We start from the raw sequence: 12500 nt of genomic DNA, 5'->3' as shown, positions 1-12500 counted from the left end.
TCTCTCTCACACACGCATTCTCTCTCACACACGCATTCTCTCTCACACACGCATTCTCTCTCACACACACACATTCTCTCTCTCACACACACATTCTCTCTCACACACACACATTCTCTCTCACACACACACATTATCTCTCTCACACACATTCTCTCTCACACACACACATTCTCTCTCTCACACACACATTCTCTCACACACACACATTCTCTCTCACACACACACATTCTCTCTCTCTCACACACATTCTCACTCAAACACACACATTCTCTCTCACACACACACATTCTCTCTCTCACACACACATTCTCTCACACACACACACATTCTCTCTCTCACACACATTCTCTCTCTCACGCACACATTCTCTCTCAAACACTCATTCTCTCTCTCACGCACCCATTCTCTGTCACGCACCCATTCTCTCTCACACACTCATACTCTCTCTCACACACTCATTCGCTCTCTCTCTCCCACACTCATTTGCTCTCTCACGCATGCATTCTCTCTCTCACACACGCATTCTTTCTCACAAACGCATTCTCTCTCTTGCATTCTCTCTCTCGCACACACGCATTCTCTCTCTCATACACGCATTCTCTCTCTCTCACACACGCATTCTCTCTCACACACGCATTCTCTCTCACACACACACATTCTCTCTCTCTCACACGCATTCTCTCTCACACACACACATTCTCTCTCACACACACACACATTCTCGCTCTCACACACACACATTCTCTCTCACACATTCTCTCTCACACACACACATTCTCTCTCACACACACACATTCTCTCTAGCAAACACACACATTTTCTCTCACACACACACATTCTCTCTCAGACACACACATTCTCTCTCTCACACACACACATTCTCTCTCTCACACGCATTCTCTCTCACACACACACATTCTCTCTCACACACACACACATTCTCACTCTCACGCACACATTCTCTGTCACACACACACATTCTCTCTCACACACATTCTCTCTCACACACACACATTCTCTCTCACACACACACATTCTCTCTCACACACATTCTCTCTCACACACACACATTCTCTCTCACACACATACATTCTCTCTCACACACACACATTTTCTCTCTCTCATACATGCATTCTCTCTCTCTCAAATGCACACATTCTCTCTCTCACACACACGCATTCCGCATTCTCTCTCTCACACACACGCATTCCGCATTCTCTCTCTCACACACACGCATTCTTTCTCACACACGCATTCTCTCTCTTGCATTCTCTCTCTCGCACTCATGCATTCTCTGTCTCATAGACACATTCTCTCTCTCTCATAGACGCATTCTCTCTCTCTCTCACACACACATTCTCTCTCTCACACACACATTCTCTCTCACACACACACATTCTCTCTCACACACACACATTCTCTCTCTCACACACACATTCTCTCACACACACACATTCTCTCTCACACACTCACATTCTCTCTCACACACACACACATTTTCTCTCACACACACATATTCTCTCTCACACACACACATTCTCTCTCTCACACACACGCATTCTCTCTCTCTCACATGCATTCTCTCTCTCTCACACACGCATTCTCTCTCACACACGCATTCTCTCTCTTGCATTCTCTCTCTCGCACAAATGCATTCTCTGTCTCATAGACGCATTCTATCTCTCTCATAGACGCATTCTCTCTCTCTCTCACACACACATTCTCTCTCTCACACACACATTCTCTCTCACACACACACATTCTCTCTCACACACACACATTCTCTCTCTCACACACACATTCTCTCTCACACACACACATTCTCTCTCACACACACACATTCTCTCTCACACACTCACATTCTCTCTCACACACACACACATTTTCTCTCTCTCATACATGCATTCTCTCTCTCTCAAATGCACACATTCACTCTCTCACACACACGCATTCCGCATTCTCTCTCTCACACACATGCATTCCGCATTCTCTCTCTCTCACACACGCATTCTTTCTCACACACGCATTCTCTCTCTTGCATTCTCTCTCTCGCACACACGCATTCTCTGTCTCATAGACGCATTCTCTCTCTCTCATAGACTCATTCTCTCTCTCTCTCTCACACACACATTCTCTCTCACACACACACATTCTCTCTCTCACACACACACATTCTCTCTCACACACACACATTCTCTCTCTCACACACACATTCTCTCTCACACACACACATTCTCTCTCTCACACACACATTCTCTCTCACACACACACATATTTTCTCTCTGTCATGCATGCATTCTCTCTCTCACACACACGCATTCCGCACTCTCTCTCTCGCACACACACATTCTCTCTCTCATACACGCATTCTCTCTCTCTCATAGACGCATTCTCTCTCTCTCATAGACGCATTCTCTCTCTCTCACACACACGCATTCTCTCTCTCACACACACATTCTCTCTCTCACACACTCATTCTCTCTCACACACACACATTCTCTCTCACACACACACATATTTTCTCTCTCTCATGCATGCATTCTCTCTCTCACACACACGCATTCCGCACTCTCTCTCTCACACACACGCATTCTCTCTCTCTCGCACACACGCATTCTCTCTCTCATACACGCATCCTCTCTCTCTCACACACGCATTCTCTCTCACACACACACATTCTCTCTCACACACACACATTCTCTCTCACACACGCATTCTCTCTCACACACGCATTCTCTCTCACACACGCATTCTCTCTCACACACACACATTCTCTCTCTCTCACACACATTCTCTCTCACACACACACATTCTCTCTCACACACACACATTATCTCTCTCACACACATTCTCTCTCACACACACACATTCTCTCTCTCACACACACATTCTCTCACACACACACATTCTCTCTCACACACACACATTCTCTCTCTCTCACACACATTCTCTCTCAAACACACACATTCTCTCTCACACACACACATTCTCTCTCTCACACACACATTCTCTCACACACACACACATTCTCTCTCTCACACACATTCTCTCTCTCACGCACACATTCTCTCTCAAACACTCATTCTCTCTCTCAAACACTCATTCTCTCTCACACACACACATTCTACCTCTCAAACACTCATTCTCTCTCTCACGCACCCATTCTCTGTCACGCACCCATTCTCTCTCACACACTCATACTCTCTCTCACACACTCATTCGCTCTCTCTCTCCCACACTCATTTGCTCTCTCACGCATGCATTCTCTCTCTCACACACGCATTCTTTCTCACAAACGCATTCTCTCTCTTGCATTCTCTCTCTCGCACACACGCATTCTCTCTCTCATACACGCATTCTCTCTCTCTCACACACGCATTCTCTCTCACACACGCATTCTCTCACACACACACACATTCTCTCTCTCTCACACGCATTCTCTCTCACACACACACATTTTCTCTCACACACACACACATTCTCGCTCTCACACACACACATTCTCTCTCACACATTCTCTCTCACACACACACATTCTCTCTCACACACACACATTCTCTCTAGCAAACACACACATTTTCTCTCACACACACACATTCTCTCTCACACACACACATTCTCTCTCTCACACACACACATTCTCTCTCTCACACGCATTCTCTCTCACACACACACATTCTCTCTCACACACACACACATTCTCACTCTCACGCACACATTCTCTGTCACACACACACATTCTCTCTCACACACATTCTCTCTCACACACACACATTCTCTCTCACACACACACATTCTCTCTCACACACATTCTCTCTCACACACACACATTCTCTCTCACACACATACATTCTCTCTCACACACACACATTTTCTCTCTCTCATACATGCATTCTCTCTCTCTCAAATGCACACATTCTCTCTCTCACACACACGCATTCCGCATTCTCTCTCTCACACACACGCATTCCGCATTCTCTCTTTCACACACACGCATTCTTTCTCACACACGCATTCTCTCTCTTGCATTCTCTCTCTCGCACACACGCATTCTCTCTCTCATAGACGCATTCTCTCTCTCTCATAGACGCATTCTCTCTCTCTCTCACACACGCATTCTCTCTCACACACACTCATTCTCTCTCACACACACACATTCTCTCTCACACACGCACATTCTCTCTCACACACACACATTCTCTCTCAAACACTCATTCTCTCTCACACACACACATTCTCTCTCTCAAACACTCATTCTCTCTCTCACGCACCCATTCTCTCTCTCGCATGCACGCATTCTCTCTCACACGCATTCTCTCTCTCGCACACTCATTCTCTTTCTCACACACTCATTCTCTCTATCACGCGCGCATTCTCTCTCTCACAGACGCATTCTCTTTCACACTTATTCTCTCTCTCACGCACACATTCTCTCTCAAACACTCATTCTCTATCTCACAAACACATTATCTCTCTCAATCACTCATTCTCTCTCTCACGCACCCATTCTCTCTCTCACGCACCCATTCTCTCTCTCACACACTCATTCCCTCTCTCACACACTCATTCTCTCTCTCACACACTCATTCGCTCTCTCTCTCCCACACTCATTCGCTCTCTCACACACGCATTCTCTCTCACACACGCATTCTCTCACACACACACATCCTCTCTCACACACACACATTCTCTCTCACACACACACATTCTCTCTCACACACACACACACATTTTCTCTCTCTCATACATGCATTCTCTCTCTCACACACACACATTCCGACTTCTCTCTCTCTCACACACGCATTCTTTCTCACACACGCATTCTCTCTCTTGCATTCTCTCTCTCGCACACACGCATTCTCTCACTCATAGACGCATTCTCTCTCTCTCATAGACACATTCTCTCTCTCTCTCACACACGCATTCTCTCTCTCACACACGCATTCTCTCTCTCACACGCGCATTCTCTCTCTCACACACACATTCTCTCTCACACACACACATTCTCTCTCTCACACACACATTCTCTCTCACACACACATTCTCTCTCTCACACACACATTCTCTCTCACACACACATTCTCTCTCACATACACACATTCTCTCTCACACACACACATCCTCTCTCACACACACACATTCTCTCTCACACACACACATTCTCTCTCATACACACACACACATTTTCTCTCTCTCATACATGCATTCTCTCTCACACACACACACATTCCGCATTCTCTCTCTCTCACACACGCATTCTTTCTCACACACGCATTCTCTCTCTTGCATTCTCTCTCTCGCACACACGCATTCTCTCTCTCATAGACGCATTCTCTCTCTCTCATAGACACATTCTCTCTCTCTCTCACACACGCATTCTCTCTCACACACACGCATTCTCTCTCTCACACGCGCATTCTCTCTCACACACACACATTCTCTCTCTCACACACTCATTCTCTCTCACACACACACATTCTCTCTCACACACACACATATTTTCTCTCTCTCATGCATGCATTCTCTCACTCACACACGCGCATTCCGCACTCTCTCTCTCACACACACGCATTCTCTCTCTCTCGCACGCACGCATTCTCTCTCTCATACACGCATTCTCTCTCTCTCACACACACATTCTCTCTCACACACACACATTATCACTCACACACACACATTCTCTCTCTCACACACACATTCTCTCTCACACACACACATTCTCTCTCACACACACACACTCTCTCTCACACACACACATTTTCTCTCTCTCATACATGCATTCTCTCTCTCTCACATGCACGCATTCTCTCTCACACACACACGCATTCCGCATTCTCTCTCTCACACACACGCATTCCGCATTCTCTCTCTCTCACACACGCATTCTTTCTCACACACGCATTCTCTCTCTTGCATTCTCTCTCTCGCACACACGCATTCTCTCTCTCATAGACGCATTCTCTCTCTCTCATAGACGCATTCTCTCTATCTCTCACACACGCATTCTCTCTCACACACACTCATTCTCTCTCTCACACACACATTCTCTCTCACACACACACATTCTCTCTCACACACACACATTCTCTCTCACACACACACACATTTTCTCTCTCTCATACATGCATTCTCTCTCTCTCAAATGCACACATTCACTCTCTCACACACACGCATTCCGCATTCTCTCTCTCACACACATGCATTCCGCATTCTCTCTCTCTCACACACGCATTCTTTCTCACACACGCATTCTCTCTCTTGCATTCTCTCTCTCGCACACACGCATTCTCTGTCTCATAGACGCATTCTCTCTCACTCATAAACGCATTCTCTCTCTCTCTCTCACACACGCATTCTCTCTCACACACGCATTCTCTCTCTCACACACACATTCTCTCTCTCACACACACATTCTCTCTCACACACACACATTCTCTCTCTCACACACACATTCTCTCTCACACACACACATTCTCTCTCTAACACACACATTCTCTCACACACACACATTCTCTCTCACACACACACATTCTCTCTCACACACACACATCCTCTCTCACACACACACATTCTCTCTCACACACACACATTCTCTCTCACACACACACACACATTTTCTCTCTCTCATACATGCATTCTCTCTCTCACACACACACATTCCGACTTCTCTCTCTCTCACACACATTATCTCTCTCAATCACTCATTCTCTCTCTCACGCACCCATTCTCTCTCTCACGCACCCATTCTCTCTCTCACACACTCATTCCCTCTCTCACACACTCATTCTCTCTCACACACACACACATTCTCTCTCACACACACACACACATTTTCTCTCTCTCATACATGCATTCTCTCTCTCACACACACACATTCCGACTTCTCTCTCTCTCACACACATTATCTCTCTCAATCACTCATTCTCTCTCTCACGCACCCATTCTCTCTCTCACGCACCCATTCTCTCTCTCACACACTCATTCCCTCTCTCACACACTCATTCTCTCTCTCACACACTCATTCCCTCTCTCACACACGCATTCTCTCTCACACACGCATTCTCTCTCACACACACATTCTCTCTCTCACACGCATTCTCTCACACACACACACATTCTCTCTCACACACACACACATTCTCTCTCTCACACACACACATTCTCTCTCACACACATTCTCTCTCACACACACACATTCTCTCTCACACACACACATTTTCTCTCTCTCATACATGCATTCTCTCTGTCTCAAATGCACACATTCACTCTCTCACACACACGCATTCCGCATTCTCTCTCTCACACACATGCATTCCGCATTCTCTCTCTCTCACACACGCATTCTTTCTCACACACGCATTCTCTCTCTTGCATTCTCTCTCTCGCACACACGCATTCTCTGTCTCATAGACGCATTCTCTCTCTCTCATAGACACATTCTCTCTCTCTCTCACACACGCATTCTCTCTCACACACACGCATTCTCTCTCTCACACGCGCATTCTCTCTCACACACACACATTCTCTCTCTCACACACACATTCTCTCTCACACACACACATTCTCTCTCTCACACACACATTCTCTCACACACACACATTCTCTCTCACACACACACATTCTCTCTCACACACACACATCCTCTCTCACACACACACATTCTCTCTCACACACACACACACATTTTCTCTCTCTCATACATGCATTCTCTCTCTCACACACACACATTCCGCATTCTCTCTCTCTCACACACGCATTCTTTCTCACACACGCATTCTCTCTCTTGCATTCTCTCTCTCGCACACACGCATTCTCTCTCTCATAGACGCATTCTCTCTCTCTCATAGACACATTCTCTCTCTCTCTCACACACGCATTCTCTCACACACACACGCATTCTCTCTCTCACACGCGCATTCTCTCTCACACACACACATTCTCTCTCTCACACACACATTCTCTCTCACACACACACATTCTCTCTCTCACACACACATTCTCTCACACACACACATTCTCTCTCACACACACACATTCTCTCTCACACACACACATCCTCTCTCACACACACACATTCTCTCTCACACACACACACACATTTTCTCTCTCTCATACATGCATTCTCTCTCTCACACACACACATTCCGCATTCTCTCTCTCTCACACACGCATTCTTTCTCACACACGCATTCTCTCTCTTGCATTCTCTCTCTCGCACACACGCATTCTCTCTCTCATAGACGCATTCTCTCTCTCTCATAGACACATTCTCTCTCTCTCTCACACACGCATTCTCTCTCACACACACGCATTCTCTCTCTCACACGCGCATTCTCTCTCTCACACACACATTCTCTCTCTCACACACTCATTCTCTCTCACACACACACATTCTCTCTCACACACACACATATTTTCTCTCTCTCATGCATGCATTCTCTCACTCACACACGCGCATTCCGCACTCTCTCTCTCACACACACGCATTCTCTCTCTCTCGCACACACGCTTTCTCTCTCTCATACACGCATTCTCTCTCTCTCACACACACATTCTCTCTCACACACACACATTCTCCCTCACACACACACATTCTCTCTCTCACACACACATTCTCTCTCTCACACACACATTCTCTCTCACACACACACACTCTCTCTCACACACACACATTTTCTCTCTCTCATACATGCATTCTCTCTCAATCACATGCACGCATTCTCTCTCTCACACACACGCATTCCGCATTCTCTCTCTCACACACACGCATTCCGCATTCTCTCTCTCTCACACACGCATTCTTTCTCACACACGCATTCTCTCTCTTGCATTCTCTCTCTCGCACACACGCATTCTCTCTCTCATAGACGCATTCTCTCTCTCTCATAGACGCATTCTCTCTATCTCTCACACACGCATTCTCTCTCACACACACTCATTCTCTCTCTCACACACACATTCTCTCTCACACACACACATTCTCTCTCACACACACACATTCTCTCTCACACACACACACATTTTCTCTCTCTCATACATGCATTCTCTCTCTCTCAAATGCACACATTCACTCTCTCACACACACGCATTCCGCATTCTCTCTCTCACACACATGCATTCCGCATTCTCTCTCTCTCACACACGCATTCTTTCTCACACACGCATTCTCTCTCTTGCATTCTCTCTCTCGCACACACGCATTCTCTGTCTCATAGACGCATTCTCTCTCACTCATAAACGCATTCTCTCTCTCTCTCTCACACACGCATTCTCTCTCACACACGCATTCTCTCTCTCACACACACATTCTCTCTCTCACACACACATTCTCTCTCACACACACACATTCTCTCTCTCACACACACATTCTCTCTCACACACACACATTCTCTCTCTAACACACACATTCTCTCACACACACACATTCTCTCTCACACACACACATTCTCTCTCACACACACACATCCTCTCTCACACACACACATTCTCTCTCACACACACACATTCTCTCTCACACACACACACACATTTTCTCTCTCTCATACATGCATTCTCTCTCTCACACACACACATTCCGACTTCTCTCTCTCTCACACACGCATTCTTTCTCACACACGCATTCTCTCTCTTGCATTCTCTCTCTCGCACACACGCATTCTCTCACTCATAGACGCATTCTCTCTCTCTCATAGACACATTCTCTCTCTCTCTCACACACGCATTCTCTCTCTCACACACGCATTCTCTCTCTCACACGCGCATTCTCTCTCTCACACACACATTCTCTCTCACACACACACATTCTCTCTCTCACACACACATTCTCTCTCACACACACATTCTCTCTCTCACACACACATTCTCTCTCACACACACATTCTCTCTCACATACACACATTCTCTCTCACACACACACATCCTCTCTCACACACACACATTCTCTCTCACACACACACATTCTCTCTCATACACACAAACACATTTTCTCTCTCTCATACATGCATTCTCTCTCACACACACACACATTCCGCATTCTCTCTCTCTCACACACGCATTCTTTCTCACACACGCATTCTCTCTCTTGCATTCTCTCTCTCGCACACACGCATTCTCTCTCTCATAGACGCATTCTCTCTCTCTCATAGACACATTCTCTCTCTCTCTCACACACGCATTCTCTCTCACACACACGCATTCTCTCTCTCACACGCGCATTCTCTCTCTCACACACACATTCTCTCTCTCACACACTCATTCTCTCTCACACACACACATTCTCTCTCACACACACACATATTTTCTCTCTCTCATGCATGCATTCTCTCACTCACACACGCGCATTCCGCACTCTCTCTCTCACACACACGCATTCTCTCTCTCTCGCACACACGCATTCTCTCTCTCATACACGCATTCTCTCTCTCTCACACACACATTCTCTCTCACACACACACATTATCACTCACACACACACATTCTCTCTCTCACACACACATTCTCTCTCACACACACACATTCTCTCTCACACACACACACTCTCTCTCACACACACACATTTTCTCTCTCTCATACATGCATTCTCTCTCTCTCACATGCACGCATTCTCTCTCACACACACACGCATTCCGCATTCTCTCTCTCACACACACGCATTCCGCATTCTCTCTCTCTCACACACGCATTCTTTCTCACACACGCATTCTCTCTCTTGCATTCTCTCTTTCGCACACACGCATTCTCTCTCTCATAGACGCATTCTCTCTCTCTCATAGACGCATTCTCTCTATCTCTCACACACGCATTCTCTCTCACACACACTCATTCTCTCTCTCACACACACATTCTCTCTCACACACACACATTCTCTCTCACACACACATATTTTCTCTCTCTCATGCATGCATTTTTTCTCTCTCATGCACGCATTTTCTCACACACGCATTCTCTCTCTCGCACACTCATTCGCTCTCTCACACACTCATTCTCTTTCTCACACACTCATTCTCTCTCTCACTCACGCATTCGCTCTCTCTCTCTCTCCCATACTCATTCTCTCTCTCACGCGCGCATTCTCTCTCTCACAGACGTATTCTCTTTCACACTTATTCTCTCTCTCACACACACATTCTCTCTCAAACACTCATTCTCTCTCTCACACACACATTCTCTCTCTCAAACACTCATTCTCTCTCTCACGCACCCATTCTCTCTCTCGCATGCACGCATTCTCTCTCACACGCATGCTCTCTCTCGCACACTCATTCTCTCTCTCACACACTCATTCTCTTTCTCACACACGCATTCTCTCTCTCACTCACGCATTCGCTCTCTCTCTCTCCCGTACTCATTCTCCCTCTCACGCGCGCATTCTCTCTCTCACAGACGCATTCTCTTTCACACTTATTCTCTCTCTAACGCACACATTCTCTCTCAAACACTCATTCTCTCTCTCACACACATTCTCTCTCTCAAACACTCATTCTCTCTCTCACGCACGCATTCTCTCTCTCACGCACCCATTCGCTCTCTCACACACTCATTCCCTCTCTCACACACTCATTCTCTCTCTCACACACTCATTCGTTCTCTCTCTCCCACACTCATTCGCTCTCTCACGCGTGCATTCTCTCTCTCACACACGCATTCTTTCTCACACACGCATTCTCTCTCTTGCATTCTCTCTCTTGCATTCTCTCTCTCGCACACACGCATTGTCTCTCTCATACACGCATTCTCTCTCTCTCACACACGCATTCTCTCTCACACACGCATTCTCTCTGACACACACACATTCTCTCTCACACACACACATTCTCTCTCACACACGCATTCTCTCTCACACACGCATTCTCTCTCACACACGCATTCTCTCTCTCACACACACATTCTCCCTCTCAAACACTCATTCTCTCTCTCACGCACCCATTCTCTCTCTCAGGCACCCATTCTCTCTCACACACTCATACTCTCTCTCACACACTCATTCGCTCTCTCTCTCCCACACTCATTCGCTCTCTCACGCGTGCATTCTCTCTCTCACACACGCATTCTTTCTCACACACGCATTCTCTCTCTTGCATTCTCTCTCTCGCACACACGCATTCTCTCTCTCATACACGCATTCTCTCTCTCTCGCACACGCATTCTCTCTCACACACGCATTCTCTCTCACACACACACATTCTCTCTCTCTCACACGCATTCTCTCTCTCACACACACATTCTCTCTCACACACACACACATTCTCTCTCTCACACACACATTCTCTCTCACACACACACATTCTATCTCACACACATTCTCTCTCACACACCCACATTCTCTCTCATACACACACATTCTCTCTCACAAACACACACATTTTCTCTCACACACACATTCTCTCTCTCACACACACATTCTCTCTCTCACACACACACATTCTCTCTCTCACACGCATTCTCCCTCACACACGCACATTCTCTCTCACACACACACACATTCTCTCTCTCACACA

The sequence above is a fragment of the Chiloscyllium punctatum genome, chromosome 14, assembly GCF_047496795.1.
Source record: "Chiloscyllium punctatum isolate Juve2018m chromosome 14, sChiPun1.3, whole genome shotgun sequence".
NCBI classification, from domain to species: domain Eukaryota; kingdom Metazoa; phylum Chordata; class Chondrichthyes; order Orectolobiformes; family Hemiscylliidae; genus Chiloscyllium; species Chiloscyllium punctatum.
The sequence above is the reverse complement of the archived record's forward strand: the minus strand, read 5'-3'. Positions refer to the sequence as shown.